Here is a 17,166-nt window from a genome sequence, read left to right on the forward strand (position 1 = left end):
AAAAGGATAAAACCAACTCAACTTGCAAGAGAAACCAGAACATAATAAAAAGAATATTAATTACAGAAGAGAGAATTAGGGACAATGTTATTTCTTTTCTTTTTTTTTTTTTTTAAGATGGAGTCTTGCTGTATTGCCCAGGCTAGAGTGCAGTAGCATGATCTCGGCTTACCACAATCTCCGCCTCCCAGGTTCAAGCGATTCTCCTGCCTCAGCCTCCCGAGTAGGTGGGACTACAGGCACACGAAACCATGCCTGGCTAATTGATGTATTTTTAGTAGAGACGGGGTTTCACTATGTTGGCCAGGTTGGTCTCAAACTCCTGACCTTGTGATCCGCCGGCCCCCACCTCCCAAAGTGCTGGGATTATAGACGTGAGGCACCTCACCCAGCAACAATTTTATTTCTAACCTCCTTCTCTAACTTATCTCATCTGTCCCAGCAGGTTTCAGTTCTAACCTGGCCTAAGTGTGTTCTTTCCTTTGAGCCTCAGTTTCTTCATATGTAAAATGAGGATATTGATAGCTACCTCACTGGTTAATTGTAAGGACTGTATAATATATGTTAGGAAAATGCTTAGAAAAGTGAAGAGAACACAATAGGTTCTCAATAGGTTCACAATATACATAAAGCAGGTAATGATACCTGCTTTATGTATATGTATATTTATGGGTTCAGTGTTCCTTTTCAAAGAAGACTGACAGTGAGATAAGGCTATAGACCTTTGAACACTGATGAGGTCTTCAAGCAGAAGCTGTGCTCACTCATCTAAAAATAGGCTACTGGCCGGGCACGGAGGCGCATGCCTGTAATGCTTACCCCAGAGTTAGAAAGATAAACCAGAACTAAGCCTGTCCTCAAGAACTCAACCAACTAGTAAAACCTTGGCTAGAAGTGACCCTAGAAATGCACTTCTATAGAGGATGAATATTTCAATTACAGTTCAAGCTGGGATACTCTTGTGAATGAAGGGAGTGTTTACTAATAGTTATGTAAGAACAATAGGCATATACTAGGGATGTCTCAGGTAAACCTAGGTATACGATTGGTCACCCAAGTTACTTGCAAATTTTCATTGACATACAGAAGAGGAAATATTCAACTCTGTCAGTAGGGTGGGAGATAGGTGTGGTGGTTGAAGAGATTAGGAAAGAATTCAAGAAGCATATAATATCTAGTCATCTGCTGACATTACTTAATTAATTCATTCAAAAACATTTATTTAGTGCCAACTATGCACCAGACAACATGTTAGAAGCTGAGGATATAAAATAAAATGAGGACTCTAATCTCAAGGAGCTTATAGCGATGTGGTGAGGAATGGGGAGACAGACAATAATCAAATAATCATATAATTCATAATTATAAACTGGCTAAGTGATTAAGCATTAAAAAGCATAGGGAGCTATGAGTTGAGCCTTAAAGGAAAGAGTTAAAATTTGCTGGGCAGGGAAGAGTTTTTAAAATTACAAGTACATGAAGATTAACATCATATAGTGCCTTAGTCAACACCTCATGCCTAATATTATTGGCAAGGACTAACAAATGAAAGCACTGAAGAAGGCTAAAGCAAAAGAGTCACTTTTGCTCAAAAAAGGAAGATGAGTGGGGAGAAAAGTTTCAAAGATGTTTTAGCTTATGACATGTGTTAAAAACAGTTCTTGGCTGGGCACAGTGGTTCAAGTCTATAATCCCAGTGCTTTGGGAGGCTGAGGCAGGAGGATCACTTGGGCCTAGGATTTGAGACCAGCCTGGGCAAAATATGCTGAACCTTGTCTCTACAAAAAAATACCAAAATTAGTCAGGAATGGTGGTGTAGGCCTGTAGTCCCAGCTACTCCGGAGGCTGAGGTGGGAGAATGGCTTGAGCCCTGGAGGCAGAGGTTGCAATGAGCCAAGAGGGCACCACTGTACTCCAGCCTGGGTGACAGAGCCAGACCCTGTCTCAAGAACAACAATAAATGGAATTGTTACCTTTTATTGTTACTGATTGAAAAAATCCACAAATGAATGCATTAAAGACTGGCATACTTTGGAAAATCGCATTAGTCAGATGAAATTATAGAACTGAATATAATCTGTTTGAAGAAGCTAAGAGCTTTGTCATCAGATAGCCACGTGTTGAAGATACAGCGCTTGCCTATAACTTGTTTAAGAATATGATTAAGCAAATGATTGCAAACTTGCATCCGAATCTAAAAAAAGCAGAGAAACATATGCAGGCAAAATCTGCTAAAAGTGACCTCGAGAAGGAATTTCCACCAAGAAAAAAGATCAAAGTCTTCTACTTTCTTCTCTCTCCCACTAATCTTTTTATTAGGAAATACAACTTATTCAGTTTGCATTTGCATAGAGAAATTTTCCAAGATTAGTCTTCAGGTTCTACTAGATCTTTTTTTCTTGGTGGAAATTCCTCCTCGAGGTCACTTTTAGCAGATTTTGCCTGCATATGTTTCTCTGCTTTTTTTAGATTCAGATGCAAGTTTTCAATTATTTGCTTAATCATATTCTTAAACAAGTTATAGGCAAGCTCTGTATCTTCAACACGTGACTATCTGGTGACAAAGCTCTTAGCTTCTTAAAACAAATTACATCCAGTTCTATAATTTCATCTGACTACCAACTCGACTTCATCTTTTCCAGAATCTGCCAAATGACATCCTATACAGAGGCAGAAACATCTGGCCATTTCTAGTGAGCCAAAACCTCTGGAAATGTTCCAGAAAGCCCATTAACCACATAGAACAGAGTTACCCAGCAGTAATCAAGTCAAGAACAAAATAGTAAGTTCTCAATTATCTGCAAGTGACCAAACCACTTGTTATTGTGTTTTGTGAATGCATATTTTGATAGAGACTTAGCGATACCTACTTAGACAGCTGCCCTTCCTGCCACTTCTAGTAATTTTTTTTCATAAAAGGAATTCTCAAAGAAAATATACATATCAAAAATTATCTGCTGTGTGGGATTTCTGGTGGGGCCCAGATAATTGAGAAATGACTATAGTTCAATCATCACTCGCCATCAGAGAAATGCAAATCAAAACCACAATGAGATACCACCTCACACCAGTTAGAATGGCCATCATTAAAAAATCAGGAAACAACAAGTGTTGGAGAGGATGTGGAGAAATAGGAACACTTTTACACTGTTGGTGGGATTGTAAACTAGTTCAACCATTATGGAAAACAGTATGGCGATTCCTCAAGGATCTAGAACTAGATGTACCATATGACCCAGCCATCCCACTACTGGGTATATACCCAAAGGATTATAAATTATTCTACTACAAAGACACATGCACACGTATGTTTATTGCGGCACTATTCACAATAGCAAAGACTTGGAATCAACCCAAATGTCCATCTGTGACAGACTGGATTAAGAAAATGTGGCACATATACACCATGGAATACTATGCAGCCATAAAAAAGGATGAGTTTGCGTCCTTTGTAGGGACATGGATGCAGCTGGAAACCATCATTCTTAGCAAACTATCACAAGAAGAGAAAAGCAAACACCGCATGTTCTCACTCATAGGTGGGAACTGAACAATGAGATCACTTGGACTCGGGAAGGGGAACATCACACACTGGGGCCTATCATGGGGAGGGGGGAGGGATTGCATTGGGGAGTTATACCTGATATAAATGATGAATTGATGGGTGCTGACGAGTTGATGGGTGCAGCACACCAACATGGCACAAGTATACATATGTAACAAACCTGCACGTTATGCACATGTACCCTAGAACTTAAAGTATAAAAAAAAAAAAAAGAATACTAAGCTTTATTTTCTTGGTTTCTCCTCTAAAGTGGACCACTGTTTTCAGAATTACTTTTTTGTTAACTTTTATTTTAAGTTCAGTGGTACATATGCAGTTCTGTTACATAGGTAAACTTGTGTCATGGGGATTTATTTTACAGATTATTTCACCACCCAGGTATTAAGCCCAGTACCCATTAGTTATTTTTCCTGATCCTCTCCCTCCTCCCATCCTCCACACTCTGTTAGGCCCCAGAGTGTGTTGTTCCCCTCTATGTGTCCTCAAAGACCTAAAGACAGAAATACCATTTGACCCAGCAATCCCATTATGTGTACATACCTAAAGGATATAGATCATTATATTATAAAGACATGTGCACGTGTATGTTCATTACAGCATTATTCACAATAGCAAAGACATTCAACTTAAATGCCCATCAGTGATAGACTGGATAAAGAAAATATGGTACATATACACCACAGGATAGTATGTAGCCATAAAAAAGAATGAGATCATGTCTTTTGCAGGGATATGAATGGAGCTGGAGGCCATTTTCCTTAGCAAACTAACATAGGAACAGAAAACCAAATACTGCATGTTCTCACTTATAAATGGGACCTAAAGGATGAGAACACATATAATTAGCTTCCAAAAGAACAAATTCAAATCTGTATTGTATCAAATCATCGCATTTTACTTTAAAAATCACAAATAAGTTATAAAACTTCAATAACAGTAATAACTTATGAACGATCATTTACATTTGCATTACATCTTAGAGTTGCCTAAGTGCATTCACATATATGCTCTCAACAGAGCCACATAATTACCTACACAACCCAGTTTTGAGATGTTATGACTTATATAGCCCATCTCCAATCCCCTGTGTCAAGCACATCAGCTAAAGAAGTTACACAAGCCCCAGAAAGAGCTATAAAGTAAAGGCTTTCTCAGATACTTTGGAGGCAAAAGAGTTTGGAAACTTTACTGATTCTCAAAATGAAAAGGTTCACATAGAGACACTCTGAGAGAATCAAAAATTCAAATATTTCCATTTTTATTTATAATAAATCACATACAGCAACTATATCGTAAAGGAGGTAAAGATTGTTTCTTAACCTCCAACTATACCCATCTGTTTGTGTGCTCTTGAATAGTCTATAGGTAGTAACACTTAGCAAAGAAACAAGTCTTAAGAAAGCATATTTTCTGTGGTTTGTAAAAATGGGATTTCCCTTGAGCAATGAGAGCACTCTTGTCAGCCTATTTGGTTTTACATTACCCTCCAAACAAAATTGTTTTTTTATACTTTACCTTCAATACATTATCAAAATGATACATGTCACAGCAAAAACGGTCACAATCAGAGCCAAAAACAACTGAGCTTATTCAAAATTTAAGATTTCATTTCAAAGGCGACCCAAGAGCTTTGTATGATTAAACTACGTCAATTCTTGTCCTCCCACTCCCACACCAAATGTTGAAGCTTTAGACAAAATGTTTACAAAAAAGTAACAGTCTGTTGATTTTCATTACTCATTCAGTTTTTTCAGGACTTCAAGCAAAGTAGACACACAATGATTTGATTTCAAGACCCATTATTCCCAGGTTTTGAACAGGGGCTCATTTTTCTGCTACCTTCCACCGCCACATGTTCCATTAGAAAGGACGTACGTCTCCAGGATATCTAAAACATTTCATACTACACACACTCTGTTGTCCAAACTAATTAAAACCACATTGTTAAATGTAACCTCAATTTATACTTGATTCAATTTTCCTCACACAAAACCATTTCTAGTGCTTGACACTCCAGAAGGACAAGAAAACTGTAGGTTACATACTTACTATTTTCTTCTCTCTATATAAAGAAGGTCTAGGGAGATCATTTCAAATCATGCAGGGAAGCTGCATCATATGCTACAGGAGATGGTCTCTGTTAGAGTAAGGATTCGGTGAATGTGTGTTCTCTGGCCATTAGTGACAGCTGAGGAGCTGTTATGAAAGTGGCTTCTTCAGAAAACACACCCACTTCTATGATTCATTGGTGAAGTTTATTTTTTTTCTCTCTCTCCTCCTCTTCTCTCTTCTTTCTCTCCTCCCTCTCTTTTTCTTTTTGTGCCACCTATCCCCATCCCAAGACCCTTAGTCAAAAGCTATAGGGAAATATGGCTATGTAATTCTATAACTTATAGTAAATTGGAAAAAAAGAGTGCCTTTCTTATGACTTTAATAGTGATAAATATATCTTGAACATCTCATTCTGTTAACAACACTTGGCTTGATCTTTCTTGATTCTTTCCAATTTAACTGTTTTGTTAAATGTATGGAATAGAGTACACCCTATTTTCTCTCTTTATAATTAAATCGTTAGCAAGAATGAGAAAGGACACAAGGATCGGGGCAATTCTGAGGGGTAGCTGCAGTATTGCAGCCATGACATCATCAGCTGGTCTAGTTAGTTCAAAAATCTCCCAGATGAAATTCAAGATATATTGAGTGGCAAATAGGAGTAGGTGGGAAAGAGGGAATAGAAGGTTACAAGTTTTAATTGTTATTATTTCAACGAACATACTGTTTGTTGTCACTTCCTTCCTCAAACAATTACATATTGCTTTTTTCAAGAACTGCTCTGTTTTATCTCAGCTGCAGGAGTACTTCTGTGGCCCGCGAAGTACATAAGAAATACCATTTTAAAAGTATTTCAGAGGCTTTCAGAACAAGGAATGCTTAATAATGCATTCTTGTTATATTAAATATGTCAACCATATAATGACATAGGTACGCTCTTGGCAGAAACCTGCTGCATTTTCTGGTGGGGGGGGGGTCGGGGGCAGAGTTTCGCTCTTGTTGCTCAGGCTGGAGTGCAATGGCATGATCTCGGCTCACTGCAACCTCCACCTCCCGGGTTCAAGCGATTCTCCTGTCTCAGCTTCCCGAGTTGCTGGGATTACAGACATCCACTACCATGCCCAGCTAATATTTTTATTTTTAGTAGAGATGCGTTTTCGCCATGTTCGTCAGGCTGGTCTTGAACTCCTGACCTCAGGTGATCCGCCCCCACCTCGGCCTCCCAAAGTGCTGGGATTACAGGCGTGAGCCACCGTGTCTGGCCCATCCTTTTACTCTTATAGCCTCTGGCATACTCATAGTAGCCTGAAGTGAAGTTCAGCTGATCAAAATTATAAAGACCATTTGACATTAGACTAGTTGTACATAGCCCTGGCTTTTACTCAAGTAGTGGTAAGTTGGGTTAAAATGATTTCTTGTGAGTCGTTGATTATCCAGGAAAGACATCATTAAAAATCTGTGAGTGACTTTGTATTTCAGTTGACATTAATATCAGCTTGTTTAGAAAGCACTTTTTTCCCACAGTAGAAATTAAAAATAGTGAAAACAATGTATAGTAACAAACCTCCAAATGTTTAAAAGTTCATGTAATTACATTTATGCCATGAAATCTTTTGATAGTTACATAAATTTAAATATATTAATGGATGATGTCAGTGGTAATGACAGTGAAAGGACCTTAAAAAATCTGCTTATCAATAAAAGCATTGACAACACTGGCAAATTGTTAAAATCAACTTTTCCAGAATTCTGTTAGGCAGGAAAATAGGGTGTGGAAGTAGAGAACATAAGACCAATTCATACTTCAGCTATGGCAGGAAATATCTCCATAGGGCATAGGCCAAGTGAATAACTTTGTAACTTTACTTCATCCTCTTCATTTACATATGGTGTACCCAAGTAACCAATGGAATCCTCTAGAGGGTATTTAAACTCCCTAAAATTCTGTAATGGGGCCCTTGAGCCCCTATGCTCTGGCCCGCTCCCACACTGTGGAGTGTACTTTAATTTTCAATAAATCTCTTCATTCTTTCCTTGCTTTGTTTGTGCGTTTTTTTCAATTCTTTGTTCAAGACACCAAGAACCTGGACACCCTCCACTGGTGACATCTGGAACTTAATGAAAGGTTTTCAATAATCCAAATAGTGTTTATTTAGCCAGGTGTGGTGGATTTCACCTGTAATCCCAGCATATTGGGAGGCTGAGGCAGGCAGATCACCTGAGGTCAGGAGTTCGAGACCAGCCTGGCCAATGTGGTGAAATCCCTTCTCTACTAAAAATACAAAAATTATCCAGGTGTGGTGGCAGGAACTTGTAATCCCAGCTACTTGGGAGGCTGAGGCAAGAGAATTGCTTGAACCTGGGAGGTGGAGGTTACAGTGAGCTGAGACTGCACCATTGCACTCCAGCCTGGGCAACAAGGGCGAAACTCCATCTCAAAAAAATAAATAAATAAATAAATACAAATAGTGTTTATTTAAACAACAACAAAACAAAAATTCAAAAGCCTGGCTGAACCTTGGTAAGAACAGGAAAACTTGTGGCATTTGAATGTGCTCTATTCACATCTCCTCTTCCCAGAAACATGGTGGCCTTGAAAGCCAACAGCCTCACAATCACAGTAGCCATGAGAATTAGCAGCCTAGAAGTCAACAGAGGAAACTGAACAAATTTAGAACTTCTCCAAACTTCCATCTCCATAGAATTATTATTATCTGACCTGTCTGAAAGTTCCTTGGAAAACCTTGCGTTTTCAAGGGCTTGTGTTTATTTGATATGACTAACAATGAACAGCTTTTTCCTCAGGGATGTTTGTTGAAAACAATTAGAGACACTTTTAAAAAATATCACAGCTGCCCGAGGGGGTAATAACAGCTAGAGCAAACAAGAAGTTGACAAAAAAACCTTTCAAGGAAAAGGTGGGAATCAGATGTCCATAAGGGGCTTTGAAAAGCTTCCACATATTCCTAGGGATCTAGAAGAACACATGCTTGTGTAGGGTTGTGCATGTGTTCATGGAAGACCTGAAAAGTCCCTTATCCCTCATCTTTGGTTGACCTTAAGGGTTTATGTAATCAGGAAGTAAACGCTAAAGCAAAGTTGTCAAATGTTTTCTAGGTGTTGAGAGTGTGCCCCAATATGCATGCAAAGCTTCTTGGCAAAGGGAGGAAGACTTACTGGTTCAAAGCATTTAAGAAAAAGTTTTTTGAACCAATAGCTGACAAATAAGCTATTCCAAGAAGAGATGGCAGTGGCCACACACAACAAATAAGACAGACTTTAAAGAATTACTTCACAGGTCACTAAATAACAATTGCAAAAACAAACCTCAGGAAGAAGAGGGAATCTGATTTCCAAGGTTGCCAATTATATTATTTAAAATGTTCAGTCTTCAACAAAAAAATTATGAGACATGCAAAGAAAAAAAAAGTGTGGCCTATATACAGGGAAAGGAAAAGTCAATAGAAACTATGCCTCCTGAGTTGGGCATAGTGGCCTGAGCCCATAGTCCCAGCTACTCGAGAGGCTGAGGTAGAAGTATTGTTTGAGCCAAGGAGCTTAAATCTAGCCTGGGAAATAAAGTGAGACCCCATTTCTTTAAAAAAATATTTAAAAAATACTGTCCCTGTGCAAACCCAGATGTCAGGCTTACTTGACAAAGATTTTAAATCAGCTATTTAAAATATGCTTAAAGATTACAAGAAAGTATGTCAAAGAACAAAAGGAATGTAAGATGTCTTATCACATAGAGAATATTAATGGAAATTCTGAAGTTGAATAGGACAATAATTGAAATAAAAAATCCACTGGAGAGATCAACAGCAGATTTCAGCTGGCTATAGAAAGTATCATCAAACTTTATGTTGATAGGTTAACTGAGATTACCTAGTCTGAAGAGCAGAAAGAGAAAATAAAGAAAAATGATCAGAGCCTAAGAGACTTGTGATATATCAAGTGTATACACACACACACACACACACACACACACACACACACACACCCTGGAATGTTTTTGAGTTTTTCCAACTTTGAGTTTATTGATTTTTTTTTTTCTTTTTGAGAGAGAGTCTTGCTCTGTCACCCAGGCTGGAGTGCAATGGCATGATCTCCGCAGCTTACTGCAACCTCCACCTCCCGTGTTCAAGTGATTCTCCTGCCTCAGCCTCCTGAGTAGCTGGGATTACAGGCACCTGCCACCACGCCTGGCTAATTTTTGTATTTTTAGTAGAGACCTGACCTCAGGTGATTCACCCACCACAGCCTCCCAAAGTGCTGGGATTATAGGCATGAGCCACCGTGCCCGGCCTATTGATGTTCTTGAATGTGTGGATTAAAGTTTTCCATCAAATTTTGGAACTTTTCAGCCATTAGACATCAAATATTTTTTCTGTTTTTTATTTTTCCTCTTCTTCACACAACTCTTGTTGTGTGTATGTGTGTGTGTGTATGTGTGTGTGCATGTGTGTGTGTGTATAATGCTTGTTTAACCTCCTTGTAAAGTTTGTGTCTTCTAGGTTGCAACATTCCACATCAAATGATGGTTATGCAAGGATTCCAATCAATCCCTGCCTCAGATTTAGACTCTCTTGATGACCTCACCTTGAATCCCCTAGACCAGTCAGCCAGAGATTTCCATGCCCTTGCTAGGCAGTGCCATTACCCCTAATCATTAGGAAGGAGGATGAACAAAGAATTCCAGGCAGGTGGTTCACGGTGGCTCACGTCTGTAATCCCAGCACTGTGGGAGAGTGAAGCAGGCAGGTCATTTGAGGTCTGGAGGTCAAAACCAGCCTGACCAACATGGTAAAACTGCATTTCTACTAAAAATACAAGAAAAAAAATTATTCAGGAGTGATGGTGCATGCCTGTAGTCCTAGCTACAGGGGAGGCTTAGGCAGGAGAATTGCTTGAATCTGGGAGGCAGAGGTTTCAGTGAGCTGAGATTGTACCACTGAACTCCAGCCCATGTGACAGAGTGAGACTCTGTCAAAAAAAAAAAAGAAAAAAAAATTCCAGGCAGCAGTTTCACATGACTAGAGGCTATGGACTGATAAAACCATAAAAAATGGGGTGTGGAACAAGTTGGCTAAGACTGACTGAATCCAATATGGTGCTGAATTTGACCTAGGTTTCACCTAGGACCTCATTATATACTCATTAACATAGTAAATCACACACCCACCAGCACCATGACAGTTCTGAGATTACCTATTAGTGGTGTAAAAATGAGTGGCACCACAGTTCTGAGAAATCTTCACCTTTTTCCAGGAATCTTCATAAATATTCGACCCCTTGGTTAAATAAGCCCATAAAAGTAGAAGCTGAAAACTCTATTGTGTGACTGACTCTTGAATATGCCTGCACTCCCCTTTCTTGAGTGTGTACTTTTCACTTTGCAATAAATCTCTGTACTTTCAAAAAAAGAAAGAAAGAAATTAAAACCCAATACAGAACTTCAAAAACAGAATTGATCAAGTAGAAGAATCTGTGAACTTGAAAATAATTGAAACTATCCAGTTAGAAAGACAAAAAGTAAAAAGAATGAAAAAGACTGAAGAAAGTCTGTGTGACTTACAAGATAGTATAAAACTACAATGCATACATCATAGAATTTGGAAGGGGCAGAGAAAAAAAGGAGCAGAAGTCTTATTTAAAGAAATAAATGAAAGAAGACTTTCCAAATCTAGGAGGAAAATGAACATCTAGACCCATGATGTGAAAAGAACCCCAAATAGATCTTCACTGAGACCCATTATAATCAAATTGTCTAAAGTCAAGGATGAAGAAATCATTTCGAAAGCAGCAAGAGAAAAGTAAAATCTTGACATGTAGGGGATTCCTGTAAGACTATCAGTGGATTTCTCAACAGAAACCTTGCAATCCAGGAGATGTGGTTTGGCTCTATGTCCCCACCCAAATCTCACCTGGAACTGTAATAATCCCCACATGTCATGGGAGGGATCCAGTGAGAGGTAATTCAATCACGGGGGTGGGTGTTTCATATGCTGTTCTTGTAATAGTGAATAAGTCTCAGGAGATCTGATGGTTTTATAAAGGGGAGTTCCCCTGCACATACCCTCTTGCCTGCCACCATGTAAGACATGACTTTGCTCCTCCTTTGCCTTCCACCATGATTGTGAGGCTCCCCAGCCACGTGGAACTGTATGTCAATTAATCCTCTTTATAAATTACCCAGTCATGGGTACATCTTTATTAACGGCCTGAGAACAGACTAAAACAAACAAGGATGAAGAAATAATTTTGAAAGCAACAAGAAAAAAGCAAAGCTTCACATGTAAGGGATCCTGGTAAGACTATCAGTGGATTTCTCAACAGAAACCTTGCAATCCAGTAAAGAGTAGGAACACATATTCAAAGTCCTGAAAGAAAAAAAAAATACCTGCCATCAAAGAATACTATATCCTGCAAAATTATCCTTTAAAAATAAAGAAGGGAAACCTTTTCCCAGACAAACAAAAACTGAGGGAGTTCATTGCCACTAGATCTGCCTTACAAAGAAATATTTATGGGAACTCTTCAAACTGAAAGAAACACATGTTAAATAGTGATGTGAAAGCATAAAATAGAGATATACAGATTAATGTAACAATGTAATGGTGGTGCATAATTTACTTTTAGCTCATATATAAAACTTAAAAGATAAAATTTTTTAGTGGATACAAAATATAAAAAGCAGATTCTGAGTACAAGAGCACAAAGTGTGTGTGTGTGGAGGGATGTAAAAGTGTAGTATTTTTGTATGATATTTAAGCTACATTGTTATTGACTGAAAATCAAAGGATAAAACTAGAATATATTTTATACAATCCTCAAGATGACAGCCAGAAAACCTTTAATAGATACACAAAAGATAAAGAGAAAGCATCAAAGCAAATCACTACCAAAATAACTCATCAAATAACAAAGGAAGAGGCAGGGTGTGGTGGTTCATGCCTGTAATCCCAGAATTTTGGGATGCCAAGGCAGGTGGATCACCTGAAGTCAGAAGTTTGAGACCAGACTGGTCAACATAGTGAAACCTCGTCTCTACTAATAAAAAATTAGCCAGGCATGGTGGCATGAGTCTATAATCCCAGCTACTTGGGCGGTTGAGGCATGAGAATCACTTAAGCCCAGGAGGCAGTGGCTGCAGTGAGCTGAGATCGTGCCACTGCACTCCAGCCTGAGCAACAGAGTGAGACTCTGTCTCAAAAAAAAAAAAAATATGGAAGAGAGCAAGATAGGAAAAGAGAAACAAAAAATCTGCAACATAGACAGAAAATAATTTAAAAATAGCAATAGTAAGTACTTACCTATCAGTAATTACCTTAAATGTAAATGGACTAAACTCACCAATCAAAGGCAGAGAGTGGCTGAACAGATTTTTTTCTTTATTATAGAAATCCATTGCTTGCTAATGAATAGATTTTAAAAAACAGGATCTAGTAATATGCTGTCAACAAGAGTCACTTTAGATTTAAGGGCACACATAAGCTGAGAAGTGAAGGGGTGGAAAAAATATTTCATGCAAATGGTCACCAAAAGAAAGCAGGAGTGGCCATACTTATATCAGACAAAATGCATTTTATGTTTAAAACTCTAGAGACAAAGAAGGTCAACTATGTAATGCCAAAAGGGTCAGTTCGGCAGGAAGATAAAACAAGTATAAATATATACACACCCAACATCTGAGAACCTAAATATATAAAGCAAATATCAACAGATCTGAAGACAGACACTGACAATACAACAATAGTAGAGGACTTCAATACCCCATTCACAATATCAGATACAGCATCCAGACAGAAAATAAATGAGGAAACATCTAGCTTGAAGAACATTACAAAACAAATGAAACTAATAGACCTATGTGGAACTTTCTACACAACAGCAGAAGCATACACATTTTTCTCAAGTATGCAGGGAACATTCTCCAAATAGATCACATGTTAGATCACAAAACAAGCCTTAACAAATGTAATAGGATCAATGTCATTCCAGGTGCATTTTCTGACCATAATGAAAAAAACTAGAAAGCAATAACAGCAATATATATGCTATGGGAAACAAGTAAAGGATGACAAGGAAAGGATGACAATTCTCATCACTCCTACTCAACATGGTACTGGAAGTCTTAGCCAGAATAATTAGGCAACAGAAAGAAATAAGAGGCATCCCAATCAGGAAGGAAGAAGTTAAATCATCTCTGTAGGTGAAAGACTTACACACTGTAAATTATAAAGCATTGATGAAGGAAATTAAATAAGACACAGATAAATGAAAAGACATCCCATAGTTTTGAATTGAAAGAATTAATATTGTTAAATGTTAAAATGTCCATACTACCCAAAGTGAACTATAGAGTAAATGTAATCTCTATCAAAATCCACTGACATTCTTTACAGAAATGGAAAACACTCCATAATTCATATGGAACCATAAAAGACCCTGAATAGCCAAAGACATTTTGGGCAAGAGGAACAATGATGGAGGTATCACACATCTTGATTTAAAAATATATCACATGGTGGGTGTAGTGGCTCATGCCTGTAATTCCAGCATTTTGGAAGGCTAAGGTGGGTGGATCACCTGAGGTCAGGAGTTCAAGACCAGCCTGGCCAACATGGTGAAACCCTGTCTCTACTAAAAATACAAAAAAATTAGCTGAGTGTGGTGGCATGTACCTGTAATCCCAGCTACCTGGGAGGCTGAGGCAGGAGAATCGCTTGAACCCAGAAGGCAGAGGTTGCAGTGAGCTGAGATCATGCCATTGCACTCCAGCCTGGGCAACAAGAGTAAAACTCTGTCTCGAAAAACAAATATGTGTGTGTGTGTGTGTGTGTGTGTGTGTGTGTATGTGTATATATATATCTCAAAGGTAATCAAAAGAGTATGGTACAAGCATAAAAACAAACATAGGCCAAAATAACAGAATTCAAAACAGAAAAATAAATCCACATCATTACAGTCAATTGATTTTCTACAAAAAATGCCAAGAATGCACAATGGGGAAACACAGCCTCTTCAATAAACAGTGATGGGAAAACTGAATAAAAAGCAGAAGCTTTTTAGCTTGATGTAATCTCATTTGTCTATTTTTGCTTTGGTTGCCTGTGCTTAGGGGATATTGCTCAAAAAATTCTTGCCTTCTCAGGACATTGAGACCAATGTCTCAGGACATTGAGACCAATTCTCATTGGGGAGAATTTCCCCAATGTTTTCTTGTAGTAGTTTCATAGTTTGAGGTCTTATATTTAAGTCTTTAATCAATGTGGATTTGATTTTTATACATGGTGAGATGCAGGGGTCTAGTTTCATCTTTCTGCACATGGATATCTAATTTTTCCAGCACCATTTATTAAAGAGACTGTCTTTTCCCCAAAGTATGTTGGCGCCTGTGTCGAAAATGAGTTCACTTTAAGTGTGTGAATTTGTTTCTGGGTTCTCTATTCTGTTCCATTTTTTTTTTTTTTGGTCTGTTTTAATACCAGTACCATGCTGATTTGATTACTATAGCTCTGTAATATAATTTGAATTTGGATGTGATTTCTCCAAGTTTGCTCTTATTGCATAGGATAACTTTGGCTATTCTTGGTCTTATGTATGTCTATATAAATTTTAGCATATTTTTCTATTTCGGTGAAGAATGTTGTTGGCATTTTGATAGGGATTATATTGAATCTGTAGATTGCTTTGTGTAGTGTGAACATTTTACCAATATTGAGTCTTCTAATCCATGAACATGGAATGTCTTTCAGTTTTTTGGTGTCCTCTTCAATTTCTTTCATCAGTGTTTTATAATTTTTATTTGAGAAATCTTTTGCTTCTTTGATTAAGTTAATTCCTAGGTGTTGAATTCTATTTGTGGCTATTGTAAATGGGATTACTTTTTACATTTCTTTTTAGGATTGCTCACTGTTGGGATGTAGAAATGCTATTGATTTTCTTTGTATGTTAGTTTTGTAACCTCTCACTTTACTGAATTTGTTTATCGGTTCTAATAGTTTTTCTTTTTGTGTGTGTGGAGTCTTTAAGTTTTTCCAAATATAAGATCACATCGTCTGCAAACAAAAATAATACTATTTCTTTCATTCCAAGTTGGTTGCCATTTATTTCTTTTTCTTGTTTGATTGCTCTAGCTAGGACTTCTGCTACTACGTTGAATAACAGCGGTGAAAGTGGGCATTCTAGTAATGTTCCAGATCTTAGACAAAAGGCTTTCAGGTTTTCCCCATTCAGTATGATACTTGCTGTGGACCTGTCATATATGGCTTTTATTAAGTTGAGGTATGTTCTTTCTATCCCCTGTTTTACGAGAGTTTTTTGTTTTTTATCATGAAGGGATGTTGAATTTTATCAAAAGCTTTTTGGCATCAATTGAAATAATCATATGGTTTTTATCCTTCATTCTGTTGCTATGATGAATCATATTGATTGATTTGCATATATTGGACCATCCTTGCATCCCAGGGATGAATCCCACTTGGTCATGATGATTTTTTTTTTTTTTAATGTAACAGTGAATTCGGTTTTGCTAGTATTTTGTTGAAGATTTTTACATCAATATTCATCAGAGATACTGGATTGTAGTTTTCTTTTTTTGATGTGTCTTTGTCTGGTTTTGGTTTCAGGGTAATGCTGACCTCATATAATGAATTTAGAAGTATTTCCTGCTCTTCTATTTTTTCGCAATAGTTTTAGTAGGATGGGTACCAGTTCTTGTTTAAATGTTTGTGGAAACCAGCAGTGAAGCCACTGGGTCCCCATCTTTTCTTTATTGAGAGACTTCTTAATATGGCTTTGATCTTATTACTTGTTATTGGTCTGTTAAGGTTTTGGATTTCTTTCTGGTTCAATCTTGATAGGTTGTATGTATCTAGAAATTTGTCCATTTCTTCTACATTTTCCAACTTAATTCGCATGTAGTTGCTCATCATAGCCACGAATGATCTTTGAATTTCTGCATCATCAGTCATAATGTCTCCTTTTTCATTTCTAATGCTTTTATTTGAAACTTCTCTCCTTTTATTAGTAAGTTTGGCTAAAGTTTTGTCAATTTTGTTTTACTTTTCATAAAACCAACTTTTTGTTTCATTGATCCTTTGTATTGTTTTCCTCGTTTTAAATTCATTTCTGTTTTAATCATCATCATTATTATTATTATTTTGAGATGGAGTCTCCTTCTGTCACCCAGGCGGGAGTGCAGTGCTGCTACCTTGGCTCACTGCAGCCTCTGCCTCCTGGGTTTGAGTGATTCTCTTGCCTCAGCCTGCAGAGTAGCTGGGATTACAGGTGCCTGCCACCACGCCTGGCTAATTTTTGTATTGTTAGTAGAGACAGGGTTTCACCACATTGGCCAGGTTGGTCTCAAACTCCTGACCTGAATTGATCTGCCTGCTTCGGCCTCCCAAAGTGCTGAGATTACAGGTGTGAGACACCACACCCAGCCTATTCTTTATTTTTATTTTTTATTATACTTTAAGTTCTAGGGTACATGTGCACAATGTGCAGGTTTGTTACATATGTATACTTGTGCCATGTTGGTGTGC

The sequence above is a fragment of the Colobus angolensis genome, unplaced genomic scaffold, assembly GCF_000951035.1.
Source record: "Colobus angolensis palliatus isolate OR3802 unplaced genomic scaffold, Cang.pa_1.0 Scaffold576, whole genome shotgun sequence".
Classification (NCBI taxonomy): domain Eukaryota; kingdom Metazoa; phylum Chordata; class Mammalia; order Primates; family Cercopithecidae; genus Colobus; species Colobus angolensis.